Consider the following 24574-nt stretch of genomic DNA (forward strand, 5'->3'; position numbering starts at 1 on the left):
AATTCTTGTTCTGTTGGATCCAGGTGAAATGACTAAGAAACTTGTTTTTTCTTTTCTTTTCTTTTCTTTTTTGCTTTTTCTTCCAACAAGCTTTCTATGTGAACAGTGCCCAACTATGAAATTTAACGATAGAAGGAATTTAAGCCTTCAGTTAGAATACATTGTGATTCCTTCTAACTCAGAAACTTTGTAATTCCATGAAGCGGAGCATTCTAGGTTGTATCAGTCAACAGGGCATTTATTAGGAAGAATTTGCTGTTAGATTTTAAAGCCTCTCAAGGCTATAGAACTGCATTTCTTAGGAGGTGATCTGACCACAATGCTTCCCCCTAAAGTGCTTCAGTCCTATGACAGCCTACTGGGATAAGTAACAAGACTAGGACTTTTTTGAGAATAACAGGGTAGCTTGGACATTTCTGAAAGGAAGAGGCATTGATTACAGAGGTAGGTGAGATCATTAGCATTTCTAAAGCTTGATATGCAAGGGCTCCCGTAAGAAAGGAGTTAGCATGCTTTGTCACAGAGAGATGCAGCTATATGAGGTTTGCTAGTGTTGTGTGTGCATGTGAGTTGCAGAGCAGTAAGGCACACACTTTCAAGGTGTGATTGTTAGAGCTGCAGTGGAATATAAAATTTGAAATAGATAGCCAGCAATGGAGCAGAAAGGCAGTCAGACCTGCTGGGTCACTAGCAATGCCACCCTGGAAGTAGATAAGGGGATCTGCACATTAGAAGGAAGGAGAGATTGGTTCCTGGCAGGGGGAGGGGGAAGGGGCGGGCTCCTAAGACAAGAACGGTTTTAAGCTTCATTGTGCAGAACACTACTTGCTTTCACGTCTTGTGGTCTCATTATTTCCCCACATATTTTCCTTCAACAGAGTTAGGCATTATTCTCCTTGAGGGTCAGTTACATGCCAAATTTGATGCTTTAAAGATATTGAATTTTGTGCCATTAATTGTTGAGCATACCTTTTTCATAAGTGAAATATTTTATTCTTGCTTTTACTTGACTTAAACATAAATGACTGGGTTCCTTTTTGTCTTTCCCTCCCAAATTTCCTTTAGGGATATACCAAGTATGTGTGGAAATGTCAACTCAAATAGAATATTTTGGAAATAAGTTATTTACAATTGTAAAAAGCAGGCCAGATAGCATTCTCTTCCTATACTTACTGATGATGTTACTATTGCAATAGTATCAATAATCTCCATTAAGGAGATTTAAACAAACCAAAAATTCTCTTCTGAAAAATTTCACTTGATTTCCTCAACTCTGTACAGTCCATGAATTCACTCATACAAGAAAACATTACAAAGCCAATGAGTTTGTATAATCCACCTGTTGAAACTGTGTGTGTCAGAAGACGGAGGGTTGGGAAGGGGTTGCTTTTCTTAGAAAACAAGAAATTAATCAAATAATACATAATCCCTTCACCAAGTAAAATAAAACTGTAAACAGATAATATCAGTATTGGAGTGAAACTCCTTACCCACGTTGGAAGAGGCTCTTGTCCTTCTATTAAGCTTCCCAACCACCCAGACTCTGTTTCCCACGGGGCCCAATTTAATGCTTTTTTTCTAGCTTCCGTACAAGATTAGTTAGTAAACGGTGCCTGATGCAATAACTTTACATATTCAGACTCTTTCTGTGATTAGCTTCCACCTAGCATTCCCTTCTCACCCCAAATGTGAGTATCTTCAACATAAACAAACACTCACAGTTCATCCTTTACACAAAGGCCAACGAAACTTTAGCTTTATGGCCCATGACTTTCTTTTTTGTGTGTGTGAGATGGAGTCTCCCTGTCACCCAGGCTGGAGTGCAGTGGCACGATCTCGGTTCACTGCAAACTCCACCTCCCAGGTTCACATCATTCTCCTGCCTCAGCCTCCCAAGTAACTGGGACTACAGGCGCCCGCCACCATGCCTGGCTAATTTTTTGTATTTTTAGTAGAGATGGGGTTTCACCGTGTTAGCCAGGATGGTCTTGATCTCCTGCCTCGTGATCCACCTGCCTCAGCCTCCCAAAGTGCTGGCATTACAGGCGTGAGCCACCGCGCCCAGCCACGGCCGGCCCATGACTTTCATAGTCTCCTTCCAAGGCCCTGCATCTAAGTAATTTTGAATATTATTTTCTTCAAGGGGCTCCCCTGAATTGAGGAAGCTTCAGGCTCCACAAAACCTAGACCCACTCCTGCCTAAACATATATTTTGTTCTCAGATACCCAGCTAACCTCTTTGCCAGTAGGGCCCCAATATTCAATTTTCACCTGAAGAATGGACCCTACAGCATATTGGAGAAATAGAGCAACTACACAGTGAAGTTTTTGGCATATTTCCTGCCTCAACTGTGGTGCTGGTTGGTGGAAATGCTTTTCCACCAACCAGCTCCTCTGTCTTGATGCTAAATGTCTTCATGATAAATGTTACAAATATCCCCCCTCCCCCACCAACTTTACAACTGTTAGGTGCACTGTACCTTTGATTATGGACTCTCAATGAAGATTAATCAATGGGAAAATAATTGTAAGAAACAGTAGTTTGGGGTTCTGGCAACAAGAAGATGGGAATTGCAAGTCTTGTGTTGGTTATCTAGAAAAGGGCTGGCCTCTGGTAAGAGGATGGGGGTGGAAGTGGGTAGATCTGGAGGGGAGGGAATTAAACATCTACCAGGTACCTACTATGTCCCAAGAGCTATGTCAAATATCTCCTGGGCACCTACGACACACCAAGAGCTATGAGCAAGAGTGTTTTATATCTATATTGCATGCAATCCTGGGAGACAACAATCTCCATTCCAAATTCTCTAGAAGTTTGCTTAAAGATCCAATATTTCATAGTTTAAATGAGTGTGTAAAGAAGTAAGGCCCATCCCAGGGGATTTGAGCTGGGTCTGGGGAATTCTGAATCACAGATTACTGTAGCTCCCAAAGCAGCCATCATTCTAGGACACTTGTAATTGAACAGAGGTAGAGCTGGAAAGGTGTGCTATCCAACTTTCAGCATATCTTCACTGTGACATAACGAGCACTCACCAATAGCAATTGGCCAGGCAAGAGGAAGAATGCACACTGGTAACAGCTAGCAACTTGTAAGTTCTGTCTCAGGCATATTTTCTTCTGAGATGGAAGGTATTAGCAGTTCTGAGAAAGGAATGTAAGCCTCCTCTATTACTCATGTATATGTAGTTACATTGTGGAAATAGTAGTGGAAATCCATTGAAGAGTTGCATGGGCTTGAGCGAGTGATTTCACCTCTTTGAGCTTACATTTTCTCATGTATAAAATTAAAAGCTTAGAGTAGAGGATGGCTAATAGCCTTTAGATTCTTGACAGCCTGTGATGCAGTTATTGGCAAGTACACTGGGTTATTAACTAAAGAATAACTAGCTTGGTTTTATCATGGCTAAAGATGGGAGAGAAAGCATTAAAAAAATGGAATTCAAGAGAATCAACAATAGCGTTGTCCACTAGAACATTCTGCAGAGATGGCAGTGTTCTCTATCTGCACTGCCCAATATGGTAGCCACTAGTTACATGTGGCTATTGAGTACTTGAAATTAGGCTAGTGTGACTAAAGAGCTGAATTTTAAAGCTTTTATTTATTAATCTAAATTTAAATGGCCACATATGGGTAGTGGTTACCATATTGGACCGGGTAGATATTAACTTTATGTAAGCCAGACTTTAGGTATAAAGATAAAAGAACAAGGGAGTGGTTTGAGAACTGTTTCAACAGAAGAATAAAGGAAGGCACAGGTTTAATTTAGGCAATTCACAAATAGAGCACATTTATTCTTTTAGACCTTCTAAAAAGAAGGATAGACTCTCATTTTATAATGCAGGCAATGATAATAGTACCTTACAGTGGTACATAACTTTACGCTCTCCAAAAGTTCTTCACAGCTACAGTTTGATCCTCAAAACAGCTCTCAGGATGTAGAAGAGAATAAATATTTTCTCATTTTACAGATGAGGAAATTGAGACCCAGACGTTTTCCCCTAGGTCTCAGACTTCAAACATAATAAAGCTGTAATTTGAACCAATCACTTCAGACTTTATTTTTCCAGTTCCTTTCACAGACAGTACAACCTCCAATCCCTCACCTTGCCTGACTTCAACACGGAAATGGTAACAATTAATAAAATACTAAATATAATAATAGGAAAGATGAGAAAATGCCAGGGGCTCAATAATCCACCAACTAGGTAATCAAACCCTGACCGAATCAAGAGCTACTTGTGTCTGTTATGAGAAACGGAAAGGAGCAAAAATTTATTTTCCCACAATGTGCCGGGTGTTTTACAGATTGCACTCAACAGAACAATCCTACGAGAAAGCATTCGTAGCATCATTTTATCGTTGAAGAAGTTACTAGTCTGAGATCACATGCCTATAGAATGGCACAACCGGGATTCTGTTCTATAGCTTCTGGCTATTTTCAAGTCACATCCACATGCAAAGGAAGTGAAGGTTCCCACCCTTTCACCCCAACTCCTCCTAGAATGCTGCAAAGTCGTTAACAAGCCAGCTTTGGAGTCACTCAGAATGAACCTGAACCTCAGATCTCACACCGTTCAAAGGATTTAACGTTTCTGAGCCTCAATTTCCTCAACTGCAATATTGGAGAATCATTTTACCCATTTTCAGGATTATGAAGTGGATTAATGTGTGACAACAGTTAGCACAGTGCTTGGTACGAGTGTGTAATGAGTAGTAGTTGTTAATAGTTTACATTATGAAAGTGCTGCCGACTCTATAGGCAATTCTAAAACAGAAATTCCAAAAATGACTTCAGACGTGGTAGCATTTCTGCCAAAGTCTACCAAGTAGATGATGTCAGGACACTCACTTGGACACTGAAGATTAAGTCGGTTGGATATCACATGTTTTCAAACCGTCATTGATAGGATCGGTGGCTATGGCAGAAGCACTGAAGTGAGGCCTTTGTTCAAAAAGGCCCACAAATGGTCATTCCTTCCCCGATTTTTCATCTCCTGAAAGCAGATGTCAAATCTAGCCCTCTCTTGAGTCCTAACCCCATGTATCTAGGTCCTTGTTGCCCATGTCTACCTAAATGTTGTTATACCTGCACGAGAAGCCAACATTCCCTTAACTGAACCCACTCATTTATTCATCCATTCAATGACTATGTATGTGCATGTGCTAGGCTCGGTTCTAATAATCAGGGCACGGCAATGAACAAGACACACTCTAGCAGCTTACTTTTGGTGAAGAGGAGCTCACATAAACAGAGTAAACAAAGAAGATCATTTCAGATTTTAGTAAGTGCTGTGAAGAATAAAAAGCAGGACCATGGGATAAAGAGTGACTGTGAACGAAGAGTAAGAGAATTAATTGGTTAGGAACGGCTCTCTGAAGAGGTGACATTTAAACTAAGGCCTGACTGACAAGAAGGGGCCAACCATGTGAAGATCTGGGGACAGAGTGTTCTGGGCAGAGGTTACAGTGAAGGCAAAGGCCCTGAGGCAGAAATGAACTCAGTGCGTTTGAGGAACTGAAAAAAGGCCAGTGTGGCTAACGCTAAACCAAAGGAGAGCGTTTTAAGAGATGAGGTCAGGGAAAAGCAGGGACCAGATCATGTAGGACTTCCACCACGCCATGGTAAGGGGTTCGGATTTTATTCTAAATGCAGTGGAAAGCCATTTTGATATTAAGTGGGGCAGCAATGAGATTTGGTTTGCCTTTTAAAAAGATTACTTCTAATCCTGCCACCCCCCGTCCATGCTCCTAAGTATAAATGTGCAAGTGCATGCACCCACTTTCTCTTAAGAGCATCATTATTTTGCCAGTTAGGTAGTCACATGTGAGTCTCCCCCTGCCTCCATTCAGTCTATTCCCAGATCCCATCAAGTCAGCCTCAATAGTGTTTATGAAGCTCAACTCCTCTTTGCATTTCTATTGCCATCATTCTATTTCAAGTCCTCATCATTTCTCCCTAGAATTATTTCAGTAACTCTCAAACTAGTCTTCTGATCCTTCTGCAATCCAACCCATGCACTACTGTCAGATTATGTCTCTGAAAAATAAAGGCCTACATATATCACTCCTGCTCAAGAACATTTAATGGCTCCCCAGTACCCAAGAAACAAAATTGTAATTTTCTAACCCACTGTTTAAGATCCTGTACCAGGTATATTTATTTATTTATTTATTTATTTATTTATTTATTTATTTTGAGACGGAATTTCGCTCTTGTTGTCCAGTCTGGAGTGCAATGGTACAATCTCGGCTCACTGCAACCTCCGCCTCCTGAGTTCAAGCGATTCTCCTGCCTCAGCCTCCCCAGTATCTGGGATTACAGGCATGCACCATCACTCCCAGCTAATTTTGTATTTTTAGTAGAGACAGGGTTTCTCCATGTTGGTCAGGCTGGTCTTGAACTCCCAACCTCAGGTGATCTGCCCACCTCAGCCTCCCAACGTGCTGGGATTACAGGCATGAGCCACCATGCCTGGCCACTCCCAGGTATCTTGAACTGCTCTTCTCTTTCCTCTCCACATTTGCCTATATTTATCCTATGTTCTGGCCAAACTGGTTTACTTCCTCTTCTCGGAACATGACTCTTTTTATGTATGCCATTTTCTGGGTCTGAATTGACATTTCCTCCAATAACATCTGTTGAGCTCCTATACTAGTCAATCCCTAGAGAGTCAAATGATACCATCTCCCTGACACTCTCTCTGCTCTTTCTGACTAGATGTGAGCCTCCCACAGGATTTCGTCTGAACCTTTTTAAGGCATTTATTATATTCTTTGTATTACAGTTATCTGTGTACATGTCTTACTCCCCTATTATATTATTAGCTCCTTAAGGGTGGAGACTGAATCTTCTTCATTTTTTATGCCTATTAAGTTCCTAGCAGAGAACATGATGTGAAGGAGGTCCTTGATAAGTATTTGTTGAAGAATGAATGAACAAATGAATAAATAGACAAATAGACCCTAAAATTCATCTTTGAGCTGCATCACTCAATAAGATGATTTTAGAAAAATTATGAATAATCATAAGAGGGAATGAAAAGGGTCTAGCCCTTTAATCTTCACAATGGCGTTGAAGGGCCCCTGGGAAACACAAATAAGCCTGGAAATAGGTTTCCATTGTTTTACATGGAATAGATGTCAGAAAAGGTCACTTGGGAGTTGCTGAAAATTATGCACTGTGTTAACAGTGCCCTAGGACATAGATTCCATGTCTGTGCCTCCCCGCTATCCATGGTCCTTCAATCCCCATGGTGGGTTTATGGGAAATAATGTAAAACCATCTCCCTTAGCAATTAATTTTGAGTTGAGCAGTTCCTTTTCAGAAAGAAAGATAAAAGTTTCAGTTAATTTCCTGATTCTTTGCTGTACTATATCAGCATTCCAGAAAGACTAAAGTGTGTGTTGGGGTTTACCTCAATCAATTGCACCGGTGAGTTCACTTATCTTAAGTGACTTTGCTTTGGAACAATGATAGTGAATGAACCTCCTCATGGAGCAAAGACTTCTGTTTATGTAGCAAATGGGCATAATATTTGCTTGGAAAGCAATGAGGCAACTTTTCCTCACTCACTGTCTTTTGCCTCAGGCACTGACCTTGACTCTATGAGTAAGAGGATACCTAGGTGTCCCTGTTGTTATTTAAATTACACATATTGTTAGTACATTGTAAACCATCTGTTATTAATTATGGCTGAGAATCATGAAACTCCATGAAGTAAGGATGCCTTGTTTTTATTAGTTTAAAAAAATTATTTATGTATATATTTATTTTTATAAAGATGAGGTCGCACTACGTTGCCAGGACTGGTCTTAAACTCCTAGGCTCAAGTCATCCCCACAAAGCCCCTTAGCCTCCCAAAATGCTGGGATTACAGGAGTGAGTCACTGCTTCTGGCCTTATTCGTTTTTTTTTTTTTTTTTTTTTTTTTTTTTGAGTTTTTGAGATGAAGTCTCGCTCTTGCCCCCAGGCTGGAGTGGGATGGCGTGAGCTCCACTTGACTCACTGCAACCTCCGCCTCCCAAATTCAATCGATTCTCCTGCCTTGGCGCCCCCCCCCCCCGCTTCCCCGCCCCCCGAGTAGCTGGGATTACAGGCACCCGCCACCAAGCCGGGCTAATTTTTGCATTTTTGGTAGAGACAGGGTTTCACCATGTTGGCCAGGCTGGTCTAGAACTCCTGACCTCAGGTGATCCACCTGCCTCATCCTCCCAAAGTGCTGGGATTACAGGTGTGAGCCACCGCGCCTGGCCTCGCCTTATTCCTTTTTAATAGTTAGAAAGACTCCTCCTGAAAGATTAAGGAATCCACCAAAGATCAGTCCCTCAGTGAGAGACAGAAGCATGGCATTGGACACTCACCTTGGGCTACTGCTCCTCATGAATTTCGTCTATCCCACACACCTTGCCTACTAACAAGCTTGATAGCAGCTGTGGTCTGAATAGCACGAGTGTTTCTCTGCATCATTTACGTTCTTTTTCTGTTCTGTTCTTTTAACTTTACAACAGTCTGTACTTATTCTGAAATACGAAGTCCTCTTAGCATATCCTAGAGGAAGAGAGTGAAAGCAAGGCTTTTGAACTCTGGTTTCCAAGACTTTAAGTAACCAGCATTTTATTAAGCTTCTTAAAGTCTCTGTTTTCTCTGGGTCTTAGTTCCCGGCCTTCAGGACCCAAAAACTGTTCCATTGCTCAGACAGCCCAGAAAAGAATCTTCTTTTTCAAATGCTATTTTTCTATCTGTTTCTAAAATAAGTCAGTGGGGAAGGTAAGGGTGTGAGTACTGTCCTTAGAGAGGAATGAGGTATTTACTCTCTTGCTTATGGTTCTCTGAAGAAAGAAGGAAGAGAGTACATTTCTATTATAACATTTGGCTCCTTGGGGTCAAAAGCACTCTCTTGTAGTCCAGGAAAATTAGGTAAAAATACCATCTCTGCATTTCATCAAGGTAATCCACAATGGGTACAACCACGACAGAGTAGAAGGGACATGAAAGCTTGGGTGCAAATCCTGGTTCTGCTTTTATCACACAGGGAAATTCTGGGCAAACTGCTTCACCTATCTGTAGTTTGGCTTGCCTAACCTAAACAGGAACGAGAGTACTTGGTATATGAAATTTTGCAGTTTAAGTGGAATGGCACATATAAAGCAACTGCTATTTTAATAAGACAGAGAAATACAAGCTGATGACAGAGGAATCTGATGGATTAGTAACAGGACAATGAAAAGATTTCTTACGACCTCCCAAAGAGCTCTGTCTTTGAGCCTGTCCTACTCAATTTACATAGCAATGATTTGGCTAAAACTATAGAAAATACTTTTAAAAATCTCATTTGAGGATGTTACAAAATTAGGAGATCACTGACTTTCCTGGTAAAGAAGAAAAAAAGTAGGAGAGATGACCATCAAATGACAAAAAAAGAAAGAAAGAAAGAAAATCTTCAAAATACCAATCCTAACAAGATAAATTTCGAAAGTGATAAAAGCAAAAATAATTTAAGCCCCACATAAAAATTACAGAAGTCCAAGTTGCCTACATAGAAGCATGTGTTTAAAAGGAGGAGGAGAAAAGGTGAGAGTAAAGGAGATGAAGTAGGGGGAAGAGGATTTTATACTTATGTGATGAGGTGCTGGAAAAATCAAATGCATTCTCAGGCTGCACCCAGAGAAGTGTGGCCTAAAGCAAGGGAGGTGATAGGTCACCTACTCCTTGTAGAGCCCCGCAATCAATTTTGAATGCCTCTGTTTAAAAGGACTACAAACAAACTGAGGTGCATTCAGTATAGTAACTGGAGAGAAAGAGAGATTTCTATATCACGTCCTATAAGGAACTCAGAATGTTCCACTAGAAGAAAAGTCTTCAGGAGACTCTCACACCTGTTTTCAAATGCAGGAAGGGCCATGTCATGGTAAGATGGGTAAGGCTCACTCTCCATGTCTCCACAGATAGAACCAGGACCAACAAGTAGATAAAAGCAAAGCCCACTTGTGCTTCCACAGAGCGTGTGTGCTTACTTGGGGTTGGTGGGGGCAGCAGGCATTATCAGACACCAGAGGGAGACCAGACCAAGGAACGCAAGATCTCCTTCTGCTCTTAGAAATCCATGGCAGCCATTGACTCCAGAGCCATCCACAGTTTTCTCTGAGGAAAGGTCTTTGGGAGAGAAGTTCAAAGATAAGTGCTTTTGGTGGGATACCATGCATTTATTTATTTAGCTCTGAGTTCTGGGCAAGTGCTGATTTCAATCAGCAGCATGGTACTAAGGACAGCTTACTGGATTTTGAGACAGACTAATCTGGGTCAAACCCCAGCTCTGACACTTACATGCTATTTGACTTTAGGCAAATTACTTGACCTCTCCAAGCCTCACTTTCTTCATCTACCCATATTATTGCTTAGTTTAAGGGTTGTTGGGAGAATTAAATGGCATACCACATCTCACTGATTCTAAGATGCACATTTTTTAACGTTGATGGTATGTATGGTATACGTACAGTTTGATTGGGTATGTTTTTTTTTTCTTTCATAGTGGCACATAAACTAATGCGGGTCTTACAAAAATCAATGGCAACTTATATTCAAAGGAATATGGTAACATATATTAAATAATTAGCGTAATGGCTGACACACAATGAGTACTCAGTACAATGTTAATTTCATCCTTCCTTTTTTAGACAACTGTTTCACAACCTCTTGAGGAACAGGGAGGTCCTAAATAATTAATAATTGGAAGGAGCCTACAGATTTCCAATATGGAAAATTAATGATAAAGTTTGCACCCATCAGATCCTATGGAAGATTATTTCTATTCTACACATACATATATAAAATATACATGTATATATATATTTTTCTCATCCCATTTCCTACGGTAAGGTAAATATTCTACAACTTTCCAACTCTGCTTGCTCAGTATATTTTAGTTCAATGTGAAATTCATCCATTGAGCACAAAGCTAAATGTGTTTGCCTGCTTTATCTTAGAAAAGAGGATATCCCTGCGATCACCAAGCCTCAACCCCTATCTTCCAAATCAGTCACTTACCACAGAATGTCTTTGTCAAGTTGAATATCCTTCAGATCCGACTTCTTTCCTCTACTGGTGCTCAATACAAGATGCTTTACTTTGTCACAAGAAGCATATAATAAACTCAACGCTGCAAGGATATATCTGTAAGGGAAATTTTTTCTTGATCTGGCTGGCCTTGAACATAATCATCAGAAAGACTTTCTGTGCTCAGATATTATGGTTGTAAGTGAGAATTTTTTTCCCTCACATAAGAACGTATCTAATCCACTATATAAAATGTTATCAAGCAAGTTGTGTCACTGTTATTTTGTGCTAGTGAGTTACCCAGGTTAATTACATATTACTACAAAGTCATCTTCTTTATAGCTGCCTTACATTTTAAAACGATGTAACGGTATATATCATCTTGTCCTGCAATATTAGAATTTCGTTTGCTAGATCTGTCTCTGTCTCTCTCCCCCTTGTTCAACTTCCAGACAGTGGATTGCTGCTTGGTACCCCTGCCTGAGGACGTGCAGTGGCAAAGCCAAGCTTTGTTTTTTCAGTATGGTCAATTAGCTGGTCAGTCAATGGTCACTGAGGGCCCACTGTATACCCATCACTGCTCTAGGTTCTGAGACTAACTAGAAAGATACAAGCTAGACCTTCAAGGCATTCATCTATGGCAAAGACATGAAACAGATGCCATATTGAGCAGGAGCTGTCTCAAGTGACCAACACTTAAGTGATTAATCTGTGGTCTCCATTCACTCCTTAAATGTAAAGATGGCCAGGTGCAGTGGCTCACACCTGTAATCCCAGCACTTTGGGAGGTCAAGGTGGGAGGATCACTTGAGCCCAAAAGTTCAAGACCAGCCTGGGCAACATAATGAGACCCTGTCTCTACAAACAAATTTAAAAATTAGCTCGGCATGGTGATGCACTCCTGTAGTTTCAGCTACTCAGGCTGAGGTGGGAGAACTGCTTAAGCCTGAGAGGTCAAAGTTGCAGTGACTGTGATTGTACCACTGCATTCCAGCTGGGGCGACAAAGGGAGACTCCTTCTCAAAAATAAATAAATAAATAAATAAATAAATAAATAAATAAATAAGGCTGGGAGCGGTGGCTCATGCCTGTAATCCCAGCACTTTGGGAGGCCAAGGTGGGCAGATCATGAGGTCAGGAGCTCGAGACCAGCCTAGCCGACATAGTGAAATCCAGTCTCTACTAAAAGATACAAAAAAAAAAAAAAAAAAAGTCAGGCGTGGTAGCAGGCACCTGTAATCCCAGCTACTCGGGAGGCCGAGGCAGGAGAATTGCTTGAACCCTGGAGGCAGAGATTGCAGTGAGCCAAGATGGAGCCATTGCACTCCAGCCCAGACAACACTGTGAGATTCCGTCTCAAAATAAATAAGTAAATAAGTAAATAAATAAATAAATGTAAAGACATAAGGCCTTCGATCTGCTGAGCCTCACTGCTAGTAGTAGGCTACTCTAGGACACCTTCATGCCCTTGCTCCCACCAGTGGAGCTGTCTGCTCACCAAGAGTCAGCATTTGTTCCCAGGCCTATTTGTGCTAGTTCTTCCTATTATTGTAATTACATAATTTAATTAAACTTACTTAAAGTGATGAAATATGAGTGCAAAAAAGATGTTGTTTCTGTAAGATCTAAGGTGAATGTTTAGAAAAGGCTTTAAAAATGAGTCACTAAAAAATGTGCTGTCAACTTAGGCATGAGAGAGCCAACCATAAAACATCATTAAATCTGGAAAATCTGATTGCCTCACAAATGTCTTTAAGATCTTGCTCCACTTTAAAGAATCCGGGACACAAAATGATTGGGAAAGCCTCGGGGTGTGACTTCTGTAAGAAACAAGACTCAGAAGTCTAATAGGAAGCCTTCAACTCCAAAGATGGTGCCTTGGCTCAACATCAAAAACCTGAGGCATGTTTTAAGTTAAAATAAAAGCTTAAAGTATGATTCCATCATTTTGTATGATTCCTGCCTTAACTAACTTGTTCAACTAAATCGCTAATTATTAATTGAATTGGGTATAAGGGTTTCTACTGTTGTTAACCAAATAATACGTTAAAAGCTACAATACAGGGTGTGAAGGCACACAAGATGATCTCTTACAGGGGAAGAGAGGGCTTAGGACAGCCTCTGTGGAGGCAGGTGAGTCCTGAGTTGGGTGCCAAAGTATAGAGTAGGAGGTCCTAGGGAAATAAGGAAAGCCAGTCACTTCCCAGGGTAGAAATCAGTATAGTCATATGACTCAGTTTTCTAGACTTCGTAAACCAACCCACAGACATGATAGCATAAGTTTGACTCTTTAGTCTGCCATTACTGTGTGTTCTTAAACAAGTCTTCTATGTCTCAGGGTTTGCATCTGAAAGATGAGGATAGTAGCAGTACCCATCTCAAGGGGCTGCTGTGAAGATTACATAAGATGACCTCTAATTAATCATACATTAATAAAAATGAGTGCAAAATTATTTTAAGGCTTTCCGGGAGCAAGGGAGTAGGAATGCTGATTCTGGAGATAAAGAAAATGTTTTATACTTCTAAAATCTCTTGCCAAGATCGTAAGAAGTAGGAGATTGAAGAGAAAGAAAGGTGGGGTGTAAGCACCAGAGACCTGGAGATATGTCGGCCCCTGAGGCAAGCACTCTCAACAACCAATTCTCAACCTGCACAGTCCAGCCATCACTTCCAACTAGCTCACTCATTTCCCCCAAAGATCCTGTAAAATAACTATTTCCACTATCTCCATTTTACATATGTAGGAACTAGGTCTCATAGAAGTTAAACACTTCATTCAAAGTTGTGCAGACAATAAACAAGGAGCAAGGACTAGAACCCAGGTCACCCGATTCCAAATTCTGTGGACTTCTCAATAGCCCAGGCTGCCTGTCTCATGTTCACTTCACAAACCCTGAGCTGTCGTGTCTGGTATTATATTTATTCATTTGTTAAAACTACTGGTAGGACAGGATGCTGCAACTAATAGCTAAAACGAGGATTGGAGATTATCAAGGATTCCAATTATCCTGCCTATCTCTGACCTCCATTACTAAGGATAAACAGAAGCCAGCTCTAGCAATTTTCTGAAATTTTCATTAATTTTAAATTAATTTATACAATGTCATCTTTCCCTTTACCCAAAATTAAAATGTCCTTGTCTTTTCAGTTTCTCATTACAGACAAATCCCCGTATGTCTTTGAGACTGTCTGTTGTTTTTCTCTGGATCCTTTGTATTTCTGCTTTGTTTTCTTTGAAATGAAAGGACCCAGTGCTGATTTCTGATTTTAAGGTGAAGTCATAACATCAATGTATATCATTAAAATGTTTTATTGTAATTACAGAAATAGTCAATGCCAAATTACGCACACTGTATTATTTTCTGCATTATTCTTTATCCCATTCTCAAAGTTAATACAGCCTATTATATCTCATTCATTCTTCTGACTGCTGCTGCACAGTGAGCAGATGTCTCCATTGAGCAATCCACAATGAATCTGAGATCTTTTTCCTGAGCACTTACAAGTAGAGTAATTCAGAGCCCATCAGTGAGTATGAGCTGTTTCAATTGTTCCTTCCAGTGTACATTAGTTTGCACTTGTCTACATAAAATTTCAAAGAATCATAGATATTAAAGAGGGAAAAGACCAGTTAGTTTATCAAACCTGCCAACTCTGCCGGCAAAAGCAAGCAAAGGAAGTAATCCTATCAGTTCATACTATTTTAATGATGCTGATTAATAATAATTACAATTACTGCTTATATTACGTGGTGTCTTTCATCCCAAAATCAGTTAAGATGCTTTTTATTTTTAAGGCAGCATTTCTTTTCCAAAAGGGAACTGGGGCACAGACATTAATGTTACCATACTCAAAGCAAATCCAATGAAGCCAAGAATTCAATTCAGTTGGGTTCAGTAAACATCTCGAGCACAACCACTTGAAAGGAGAGGAACTCTGCTGGGTGCTCTTGGGGATGCAGAGGTAAATAGGACCTAAATCCTTACCCTCTGGTTTACTCTCTAGTAAGGGATTTATGACAGTGAACACGTATAGCTAATATGATCATTCTAAGCAAAGTAGAAGATAACATGGACACAAGAGTCCTCTGGCTTTAGGAATTGAAAAAGACTGTGAAGAATGTGACATTTGAGCCAGACCTTGAAAGAAGAATGAGTCTAATGTCCATCTGCAGAGTTTGGGAAAAAAGAAGCTGAGCAAAGAACCAAACCAAAACAGAACAAGAGAGCTTAGCTGGGGTTCTACCTTACAGTGTAAAGACCAGTCAGTATGCACTTCGTCACAGCAAGGGAATACAGTCCATAATGCAGAAGACACCTACTAGGTTCTCTTTAAACAGGATTAGGATGTGAAAACTCAATACACCTGAACAACCTGAAACAGCTACCAGAATATATTGACTACCAATCATGAATATACTTATGGAGACAAGGCAGAATGTTTTAAATGAGGACTGTCTCCAAAAAACCCACCAAATCCAGAAAGCCTGGTATTGTATGTAAAAAAAAAAAAAAAAAAAAAAAAATTGGAAATTCCCAACTACACACTAAAATCTCAAACATTAGATGAATAAATGACCCATCTGTCAGTACCTTAGTACTCCTTTGTACTACAAGAACTCACACTAGTGTCCCATATGGTCACACCAGGGATTGATAGGCCCTTGTTAGATTGCTGTTCAACTCTAGAACCCAAACCTAGAAAGCACAGAACAGGGTATTTCATTGTGTGATTCCTTCAATAGAACTCTGGGAAAGTACAGACTAGGAAAATGCCAATATATTCTTATGGTTAGTAAGAGTAGATATTTCTCCGCTTTCATTCAAATAAACCAACCTTTGAAAGCATTATTATCTGTCAATCTTTGTTTGTTTTATTTTCTGAGACAGAGTTTCACTCTTTTTGCCCGGGCTGGAGTGCAATGGTGTGATCTCGGCTCACCGCAACCTCTTCCTCCTGGGTTCAAGTGATTCTCCTGCCTCAGTCTCCCGAGTAACTGGAATTACAGGCATGCGCCACCACGCCCGGCTAATTTCGTGTTTTTTAGTAGAGACAGGGTTTCGTCATGTTGGCCAGGGTGGTCTTGAACTCCTGACCTCAGTTGATCCATCATCCTTGGCCTCCGAAAGTGCTGATTACAGGCGTGAGCCACTGCGCCTGGCCTCAATCTATTATTCAGTCATTACAATGCTACTTTATATCACCCTTTATAAAACCACTGGAGTGAAGAAAAAGGAAACTATAGAAGACTTCTAGTACTTCCACATTCATCCCTCAAGGACCATTGCAAATGTCATCCCCTTCATGAAGCATTCCCCAATTCCTTCCACCATTATTCCCTTCACCACCAAATTAATTGTTCTCTCCTGTGACTACCACAGTTCTTTTGATCCATTGGTATATGCTTTATAATTAGTTCTGTGAATATCTGTCTCTCTCCACCAGGATGAAAGCACCTTAAAGGTAGGGATTCAAGCCTCAATCATCTTGCACCCTGCAATGCCAAGCTCATTTTCATTGTCTGACATACAACAGATATTTATCATGTTTGTTAAATCACTTCCTCAGGTCTCAGAGACCTTATTTTGACATATTTAAATTATTAAAACTTTTTTAAAATCTATACTTTAGTCCATTTTCTGCTGCTTTAGTCCATTTCAGGATACCACAGACTGCGTCGTTTATAAAGAAAAGAAATGTATTTGCTAGAGTCTGGAAAGTCCAAGATCAAGGGGCCACATCTGGTGAGGGTCACTCCATAGCAGAAGGCATCACATGGTTAGTGAACACGTAGGCATGGCAGAGGGAAAATGGGGGCCAAATTCATCCTTTTATCGGGAGCCCACTCCGTCGATAACTAACCCACTCCCAAGATAACCGCGCTAATCCGTTCATGAAAGTGAAGCCCTTAAGGATTCTCCACCTCTTTAAGGTCTCACCTCTTAATACTCTCATAATGGCAATTAAATTTGAACCTAAGTTATGGAGGGAACAGCCGAACCATAACAGTACCCTATCCAAAACTTACCCTTGTCTAACCATGGCATTCAGAGTCAGATGCGAGACCCTTATAGGTGTGTGTCTGCCACTATCCTTCATTCAATCAGCATGTACCTCTGGCTGTGCACTGAAGAAGTACTGCCCTTAACAAGACCTGAGCCTTGACTCTGTCACTTAGCAATTATATAACTTTGGAAATCCTTTACAGTCAGACCGACCCAGCTTTAGATAGACTTATACTCTAATGGTCACTTGCTAATTGTATGATGGTTTGGCAAGTTATACTCTCTAGACCACAGTGTCCTCAACTATGAGGTGAAGGTATTAATAGCACCTATCTCAGTTTGAATGAGACAATGCCTGGAAGAGTATAACACAGTGTGTAGCACATAGCGAATACTCAATTATTATTACTGTCTCCTCATTTATAAAGTAGAAATAATAATACAAGTCCCTCAGGACTGTTGTAAGGAATAAATGATATAAAAAGCAGAATTTTACCCAGCATGTTGTTCCATCAACATTTCCTTCCTCCTTATGTTCTAGAATAATTGCTACAACTGATGGAGTGCCTTTTACATATCAGGTAATGTGTATCAGTCACTTTAAATATATGATCCCATCTAATTTAATTCTTAAGACAAGCTATTTAAATAACAATTATTATCCCTATTTTACAGATGATGAACTGAGTTTCAGAGAGAACAAATAATCAGCCCAAGGTCACATAACCAGTTCAGGACAGACTGTTCCAGAAGCTACAGACAAGTTGGATCAAGTACAAAACAGGGAAGCATAGGAAGAAAGCACAGGAAGAAAGCACACGCTTTGAAGCTCCCTACGGAGTTGAGCATTTCTATTTATCCTCATCCTGGTCCCCAATTCCAGTACTACGCTTGCTGTTTAGACTAGCCTCTGGGATCCATGTCACTATATTCTCACTCTCACTATTCACCTACTCTTGCTTTTTGATAAATACATGAAATGACGTCTCTCATGTAAGAGCTAACTCTAATACACTTACCTCTCCCAATTTTTTTTATTATAAATTGGCTATTGTTCCCATGGTCTTTTTATCTCAGTTGTACTAATTGTTACCCATGAAAATTTTAATTTTTAGTAATCCAGTTAGCCTTAATTTCCTAGACTTCCATAATGGGCTTATATTAGCTGTGTCAAATATGTTCCTTGCCAGCCACATGGAAGGGAAGATGGCCCTTCCATGGTTCATACTAAAAGACAGTCCAGTTTTATACCAAGTGACAACCGCTCTACCCCTACCCATCTCCCTTTACCACAGCACCCTAGACTAGAGGTGAGCTTCTGACTCATGGAAAGCTCCAACCTCAAGCTGGCTAAGAACCTATAAAGCATGGCAGTGAAAAGATGAGTTGGGTTAGTTGGATCCTTTCTTGGGAATCTAAATTAGGGAATTCTGAGAGAAGGAAGCAATTATCATGGAAAATTGCAGCTGAAAGAATGGAAGGAAAGAAACCATGAGAAGCCATGAAGCGGGGAGAGTAGAAAGAGTAGATTCTGGACATGGGGCTCTTGACAAGTCAAAGAAGCAACAATTAGGGGTGTAATTAAAAAGCTATGAGATTGAGAGAGCTTACTCAGAATAAAGCTAGAAGATCAAAGCAGTGAGTAGCAAAAGAGCCTGAGTAAGGCAAACACAGAGGGAGAGAATCAGACTGATATGAACGAGAAAGTTGTCCCTAGAGCTGCCTCAGCACCTAAAAGGTCTCCAAGTCTGATTGCAGGCTCTATCTGTGAGCATCTTCACAGTGAATGTCACTTTTCTAGAGGGAACCTGAGTGAGTCAGTTCTTTGCAACCAGAAGCCCTTTTCTAGACGGTTTAGCACTTAAAACCTTTTTTAGAAAATGAAAATTAAATTACAGTGACTCCTTCTTTGTTTCAGATGGTCACAACTGCAGATTCCTGGAAGTCAGGCGTTCACCTTACTATCCTCTGATTGTGCAAACTTCCTCAAAGATCTCTTGATTTTTCCTGTTTCTGAGCTAGAAGAAACTTCTCCTCTTTAGTCACTACCTACATATCAATAAATAGCAGGTAAGATAGGCAAACTTAACTAACTGATTTATCATCTGTGATTCTTTGACATAAAAAATAAACTCATAGGAAATCACAAGGTCCAAGAATGGGAAACGTGAAAAACAAAAGCTTTAGGGGGAAAAAGCTGGGCATGAGAAAGGAGAGGAGGCTGAGTGTGGTGGCTCATGCCTGTAATCCCAGCACTTTGGGAGGCTGAGGTGGGCAGATCACTTGAGGTCAGGAGTTTGAGACCAGCCTGGCCAACATGGCAAAACTCTGTCTCTACTAAATATACAATAATTATCTGGGCATCATGGTGCACACCTGTAATCCCAGCTACTTGGAAGGTCGAGGCAGGAGAATCGCTTGAACCCAGGAGACAGAGGCTGCAGTGAGCCGAGGTCTTGCCACAGCACTCCAGCCTGGGCAACAGTGCAAAACTCTGTCTCAAAAAAAAAAAAAAAAGAAAGAAAGAAAAGGAAAGAATTTGAGAGTATACAAAATGCTTTATTATGATTATGTATTTTATTCTTTGCAACAGGAGAGAAGACGAATACCCTATGAGAAATTTCCTTTTTTTTTTTTTAATGCAACACAAGGTTGCAATTTAAGATTCTTCTTGTCAATTCTTTTTGTATTTACACCTTTTTTTTTTTGAGACAGGGTCTCACTATCTCGCCCAGGCTGGTCTCAAGCAATTCTCCCACCTCAGCCTCTGGATGTATATTTAATTAAATTCATTAATAAGCTTTATTTCAGTGTGAACTGTTTATTCATTCACCAACATTTATTGATTGCCTGCTCTGTTTCACCCTATGCTAAGGATTAGGGGTACAAAAACTACAAACAATTCAACCTTTGAGGGACCACAGCCCAGAGCAGGAGGCAGACGATTCTAGTGCAGTGTGATAAGAGCCACATAAGTGCATACTAGGAGGCGGTGGAGCAGGAATGACCTGGTTTGGGTCCAGGAAGCTTCCCAGAAGAAATGCCCAGGATCAATCTTGAAAGGAGCAGCTGGAGCTGGCTTGGAAAAGTTAAGGCAAAAAGACATTCCAGGCAGAGACAGCAACGTGGGCACTGGCACAGAAGTTAAAGTCCTGAATTCTTTAGACTATGGTTGCCTTAAACACTCCAGTGTGTCATGGATGTCTATACGGTAAACCACCAATCCAAGCATCCTTGGAGAAAGTATGACCTTAACCTTCACTCAGAATGATCCTTGTCCACAGACCCTCAGCAAAATTTCTCTCCTCAAACATATACTAACTACACAAGCCCTAAGGATAACAGAAAGTCCAATATATCTAGTATTATCCAAGATAAAAAGTTACCTCAAGGTTCATAAGTTTCTCTTCTGAGCAAATGACGGCTTGGTTTCCTTCAAATGCTATTAGTGGTAGTTTTGAGTTTGTGTATTTTTCAGGAAAAAGAGTGATTGTGATTTTCATGGAATTACTAAAGCTCTCCAAAGTTTTAAACTAAAGGCATTTTGAATCTTTAAGACTACTTTTGGTAACTACTTAGATCATTAAAAATTAGATTGGCAATAATAATATATAGAATATGCTTTCCTTTTCCCTTTATAATGTTTAGCATTCATCGGTAACCAAACACTTCACAAATTTCTACAGAGTACATTCTTAGGTTCTAAAAGTCTTACTGGCATGTCCACTTCACTAAACTATTTCTGTTTTCCTGTCTTTAAAGTTAATAATACATTTCTCTTATGTATCTACTTATTATTATTGTTATGATATTAAACAAGATATTCAATGTCAGGAATTTTAAGCAACCCAGAATAAAGACACATTGTAAATCAAAAAATTATTACATATATTGTGCAAAATCCTCTTTCCCAGCTAGAAAGTAATTATATCTTACATACTATTTTTTTCCAGATGATAAAACGTAAAACTAATTAAAATTGAGTCAGTGGTTTACTAACTGTCAAAGCAACCTTGAACTGGTTTCCCTTGCTCCAAACAAGATGATATTCCTAAAACAGGGCAGGAAAATTTACTCTGGGGTTCTAAAAATTACATTAAGAGCCACTGTGTAAAATTTTTAAATTATATATTTTCAAAGGTTTAACCAATTTCAAATGAATAGTGCTTGGAATTACTCATAGAGATGACATGATTAATGAAACCATTATTCATTCTCTACCCTCTGTCTCACCCTCAATCACATTTCAGAAGCAGATTATTACTTATATCTTAAAGGCATATATAATATATATGCACACACGTATATTATATACACACACACATATGTAACTATCAGCAGATAATCTCTTTCAGGAGTTTCATGTCATAAAGATTGCCAATGATCCCGTCATCCCCAAAAGCATAGTGTTAAACCCATAGCATGTATCATCAGCACTACAGTTGCTTACACTGTTCCTTTGCGTCCTCAAAACAACATGTGAGCACAATACAAAAAAAAAACCACGATTTTTATGAAAAAGCCTGTGAGAACAGCAAAGCTAAGAGATGTACCCAGTGCCCATCCATTTTAAATTCATACTTATACAGAAAAACATGCATTCAAAACAGCCTCTTCTTTTGGAAATGGTTCTTTAGTCTCTTGCACATGTGCCTGCATGCTGACTGGCAAATTCTCCAAAAGATATAAATTAAACTCTCACTTCTTCCTATTGAGCTTTTCACTTCAAAATGTCAACATAGTCAGTATGATAGATATAGACGTATAGGAATGAATCCTATATATCCACAAAACCCACTACCCTTTCCCCTTTAATAACTATAGTTCTTGAATTGGGCTTCATATAAGATGACCAAAGACCAGATTCATTAAGTATCTTATTCACAGAATCAGAAAAACATTGAATAGCAGAGCTGGAAGGAAGCTTAAAGATGATTTAGTCCGATTCCCTCATTCCAAGAGGTCCAGAGAAGTAGAAATGGGGATTTCTAGGCCATAGACTGGCAAAACCAAAGATAGAGGCTGGTCCATTGCACTTTGTAGAAAACATGTCATTATTAAACTAGAACTAGGGATCCTTTTTTCGATGAACACTCTAAATCCTACCATTTAAAAAAAAAAAAAGGATGGGGGAAGGCAAAACTAAGGCAATTATTACTATTTATTATTATTATTATTATTATTATTACTATTATTGAGATGGAGTCTCGCTCTGTCACCCAGGCTGGAGTGCAGTGGCGCGATTTCAGCTCACTGCAAGCTCTGCCTCCCGGGTTCACGCCATTCTCCTCCTTCAGCCTCCCCAGCAGCTGGGACTACAGGCGCTCACCACCACGCCCCACTAATTTTTTTGTATTTTTAGTAAACATGGGGTTTCACCGTGTTAGCCAGGATGATTTCGATCTCCTGACTTCCTGATCTGCCCGCCTCAGCCTCCCAAAGTGCTGGGATTACAGGCGTGAGCCACCGCGCCCGGCCCAAGGCAATTATTTTAATGCCAAGTCAACACAGTACCTTTAATCTGAATGTCGCGGTGATTGCCTCTGTTCTCTGCTTCTCATCTCTTGCAAAGATGGCCTAACAGGGAGATTTAATTAGCTAGCAGTTTCACCCCTCATTTTCTTGTGAGTCCTTGGGTGAGTCACATAACCTTACTCAAATATAACAGAAGGATAACAATACTATTTAATTCACAGAGCTGTTATAATAGAGGACTAGGCAGATATTTTAAAGTGCATTAAAATGTCAAGGATTAAAAGGAATGGAGAAAATTTCCATTGTACGTCTTATATTTATGTCTCTTGGGAGTAGAAAAACTACAAAATCCCCTTTGGTAAAGCTACATGCAAAAGCCGTATTTGTAACTAATGAGTTTTGGAAATGTCCTGCACCTTGTGTTGGTTTTACTTTCAGCAGGACTAGAGACTCCAGAATTGTTATTTATGCAGAGTACCTACACATTGCACCCTTTAAAATGTCATAACAGTCTTCAGTTTTCTTCCCCCGGAGTTAAAGATGGCCTGTATCACTGCTGTCTGGCTCTCCAGTTCTGTTAAATCTTTCCTCTGACCAGATCCTTGTTTTACTCACTCCTCAACTCCCCACTTGGATTACTCCTCTTTTTGGATTACTCTTCCAATGCCAACTCAGACTGCCTCCCCAAGAGGCAGCTCCCCGGTGAGTAACACACTTGGGGTGGGGGAGAGTATGTCGGAAGTGATCAAAGACTTGCAAATGAAGTGCATACCGCTCAGAGGAGGAGGCGTTGGCCACAGGTGCCAAATGCAGACCACAGCAAGCTGGCAAGCTCCGGTTTAGGTTGTTGCTACAATGTGGGCTGGGCACATCCCTGTGTAACAATGCTGGGTATGTAGAACTGACTCTTATTTTTCTCATGACACGGCTTAACCACACATTATGTGTGGGTTCCTAAAGTATAGGCATCAAACCTATGATTTATGTGTGGGTGGGCATGTGTGCCTTCTAAAAAAACTATTAAATTAATCTTAAAAAAAAAGATGGATGGACAACACTGAAGACAAACTCCGCTGAGTACTAGAGAAAGACACGACATAGAAAATGGTGATGCCAGCATTAACACAAATCTGCCTCCGTGGAAATGACTGGCATTTCAACCAGACACTATATTCTTTCCAAGAAAGGCCACAAATAGGAGGAAGAGAGAGAGAGAGAGAGAGAAAAAAAAAGGTTCTATCTTTGATATCACTAAACCAGTCAGATTTTAATAACACAACCAGAGATCTGCTAAAAAGGTATTTAATTTTTTTTCCCTTTATGAGTCCTTGCTGGGAGGGGTAGGATATGTTTCCTTGCTGGGAGGGGTAGGAAAGGTCATTTTATTATATTGTCTTTGGAATTCCAAGATGACAGTGATAATGGTAGAGACTCTTGCAGCTGAGTGTTTAGTACCAGCCCTAGAAGAACGATGGAATCAGTAAAACGAGATCAGAGTCTCACTAACCGCAGTCGACATGAATTATCCAGGTAGCAATGTTAGGCTGCTCACTACAAGAGTGAAGTTACTTCACAGTACAAGTGTAGGGGTTTAGCAGATATTATTTGTTGGTCTGTGTGCTGAGAAAAAGAGAGAGAGTGAAGGATGATGAGAGACGGAAGGAAAATTTTCTGCTCTTTGGAATTGCTGGGCTCCCTGTGAGTAGGAATGACACCAGAGGAATGGAAGTTGGCTGGGGCAAGGGGAACTCAGCCACAAAGAGAAAGAGAACAGTTAGCTTATGTCTAGTTACACACTTTGAGTCAATAACTTATGCAACTCTATGCACTCCGCCATAATACTTGCATGCTGTTCAATAAGTATTATCAATATTAGGATTACTAGTTTGTGTGACCATGTGGTTAATGTGGATCATACCAATAAGACTGTAAGTTCCCTGAGGGCAGGGGTATATCCGCCTTTCTCTTTCCTATATCCTCAGTGCCCAGTGTTTGCCTGCTGCAGAGTAAAGATCCCCAAAATATTAGTCGAATGAA

General features: G+C 40.2%; 1 protein-coding gene across 6 annotated transcripts in view; it reads right to left on the reverse strand.

The window, feature by feature from the left end:
- BCL9 (BCL9 transcription coactivator) overlaps positions 1-24574 on the reverse strand; it is an 89112-nt gene that overhangs the window by 62018 nt on the left and 2520 nt on the right. The window contains exons 2-3 of one of the 6 annotated variants that reach the window (XM_077953869.1): positions 11049-11174; positions 10019-10157 (exon numbers count right to left, since the gene is read on the reverse strand). The gene's annotated coding sequence lies outside the window, so the exon portion shown is untranslated. 6 annotated transcript variants of the gene reach the window in all.

This window comes from Macaca mulatta, chromosome 1 (genome assembly GCF_049350105.2).
Source record: "Macaca mulatta isolate MMU2019108-1 chromosome 1, T2T-MMU8v2.0, whole genome shotgun sequence".
Lineage (NCBI taxonomy): Eukaryota > Metazoa > Chordata > Mammalia > Primates > Cercopithecidae > Macaca > Macaca mulatta.